The sequence below is a fragment of the Colobus angolensis genome, unplaced genomic scaffold, assembly GCF_000951035.1.
Source record: "Colobus angolensis palliatus isolate OR3802 unplaced genomic scaffold, Cang.pa_1.0 Scaffold78, whole genome shotgun sequence".
Taxonomy (NCBI): Eukaryota; Metazoa; Chordata; class Mammalia; order Primates; family Cercopithecidae; genus Colobus; species Colobus angolensis.
The window spans coordinates 7,813,179-7,815,668 of NW_012121598.1; the positions used below are offsets into that span (position 1 = coordinate 7,813,179).

Sequence of the window (2,490 nt, forward strand, 5' to 3'; positions counted from 1 at the left end):
CCATATAGACAAACTCTCCAATTTTATATCAACTTTATTCACACTGAAGCTGCCACATCTTAAATTAGAAATGCTTTCAACTACAAGAACAGAAAAGTCTGACAGAATGCTGGGCTCAGTGGCTCACACTGGTAATCCCAGCACTTTGGGAGGCTGAGGTGGGTGGATCATGAGGTCAGAAGATTGAGACCATCCTGGCCAACCTAGTGAAACCCTGCCTCTACTAAAAATACAAAAATTAGCCAGGCATGGTGGCAGGCGCCTGTAATCCCAGCTACTCAGGAGGCTGAAGCAGAGAATTGCTTGGACCCAGGAGGCAGAGGTTGCAGGGAGCCAAGATCGCACCACTGCACTCCAGCCTGGGCGATACAGCGAGACTCCATCTCAAAAAAAAAAGAAAAAAGAAAAGTCTGACAGGTAGCTTAGACTCTTAGGAGTTTGTATCCTTAACAAGAAGTCCAAAGGTTACCTCAGGGCTATTCTGGCAGCTCAAAAATGTTGTTAAGAACTCAGACTCGGCAGTTCCCATCATCTTTGGGAGCTGTAGAGGTATGAATTTAAGACAGGCCTATTTTATTAATTTATTTCCAAATGCAGTGAAAGGTCCAAGGACCATCTGTGGGCCACTTAATTCAGGGTCCCCAATTCGTACATGGAGAACTCTCAGATACAGCCAACGCCATGGGTTTTGCAGACCTGAAAAGCCCCGCTGGCTTCCAGGTGCTCAATGATTACCTGGAAGACAAGAGCTACATCAAGGGGTATGTGCCATCACAAACAGATGTGGCAGTATTTAAAGCAGTGCCTGGCCCACTGCCTGCCGACTTGTGTCATGCCCTACATTGGTATAATCACATCAAGTCTTACGAAAAGGAAAAGGCCAGCCTGCCAGGAGTGAAGAAAGCTTTGGGCAAGTATGGTCCTGCAGATGTGGAAGACACTACAGGAAGTGGAGCTACACAGATAGTAAAGATGATGACATTAAGCTCTCTCGATCTGATGAGGAGGAGGAAAGTGAAGAAGCAAAGAAGCTAAGGGAAGAACGTCTTGCACAATATGAATCAAAGAAAGCCAAAAAAACCTGCACTTGTTTCCAAGTCTACCATCTTACAAGATGTGAAACCTTGGGATGATGAGGCAGATATGGCGAAATTAGAGAGCGTCAGAAGCATTCAAGCAGACGGCTTAGTCTGGGGCTTATCTAAACTAGTTCCAGTGGGATACGGAATTAAGAAACTTCAAATACAGTGTGTAGTTGAAGATGATAAAGTTGGAACAGATATGCTAGAGGAGCAGATCACTGCATTTGAGGACTATGTGCAGTCCATGGATGTGGCTGCTTTCAACAAGATCTAAAATCCATCCTGGATCATGACATTTAAATAAAAGCTTGAAAGATTTAAAAAAAAAAAAAAAAAGATCTCAGACTCTTGGCTGGGTGCAGTGACTCATACCTGTAATCCCATCACTTTGGGAGGCCGAGGCAGGCAGATCTCTTAAGGTCAGGAGTTTGAGACCAGCCTGGCCAACATGGCAAAACCCTCTCTCTACTAAAAAATATGAAAATTAGGCTGGACACGGTGGGTCACGCCTGTAATCCCAGCACTTTGGGAGGCCAAGGCAGGCAGATCACAAGGTCAGGAGATCAAGACCATCCTGGCTAAATCAGTGAAACCCCGTCTCTAGTAAAAATACAAAAAATTAGCCGGGTGTGGTGGCAGGCGTCTGTAGTCCTAGCTACTCGGGAGGCTGAGGCAGGAGAATGGCTTGAACCTGGGAGGCGGAGCTTGCAGTGAGCCGAGATTGCGCCACTGCACTCCAGCCTGGGCAACAGAGCAAGACTCTGTCTCTGTCTCAAAAAAATAATATGAAAATTAGCTGGGCATGGTGGCACACGCCTATAATCCCAGCTACTCAGGTGGCTGAGGTGTGGGAATCACTTGAACCTAGGAGGCGGAGGTTGCAGTTAGCCAAGATCGCGCCATCGTACTCCAGCCTGGGCAACAGAGTGAGACCTTTTCTCAAAAAAAAAAAAAAAAAATATTCAGTTCCTTGGCCAGATGCAGTGGCTCATGCTTTATTTCCAGCAATTTGGGAGGCCAAGGAGGGTGGATCTCTTGAGGTCAGGAGTTCAACAGCAGCCTGGCCAACATGGTGAAACCCTGACTCTACTGAAAATACAAAATTAGCCGGCGTGGTTGCCTGCACCTGTAATCCCAGATACACAGGTGGCTGAGGCGTGAGAATCGCTTGAACCTGAGAGGGGGAGGTGGCAGTGAGCTGAGACTGTGCCACTGCACTCCAGCCTGGGCTATAGAATGAAACTGTCTCAAAAAGAACTCAGATTCTGTCTTTTCTTTCTGCTCTACCTTCTTAGCTTGTTAGCTTTTCATTCTGAGGCTTGTTGCCTTATAATTACAATTTGACTGCCACAACTCCATACCTCACATTCCATACTTAAGGATGGAAGAAAGAAAGTATACATACAAA

The 2,490-nt window shown here is 46.2% G+C and overlaps 1 pseudogene across 1 annotated transcript; it reads left to right on the forward strand.

Moving 5' to 3' along the window:
* Window positions 1–681: 681 nt before the first annotated feature.
* On the forward strand, window positions 682–1,400 carry LOC105502230 (annotated as a pseudogene). The gene has a single exon (XR_001000305.1). The product of XR_001000305.1 is annotated as an elongation factor 1-beta pseudogene (transcript).
* The last annotated feature ends 1,090 nt before the right edge of the window (window positions 1,401–2,490 follow it).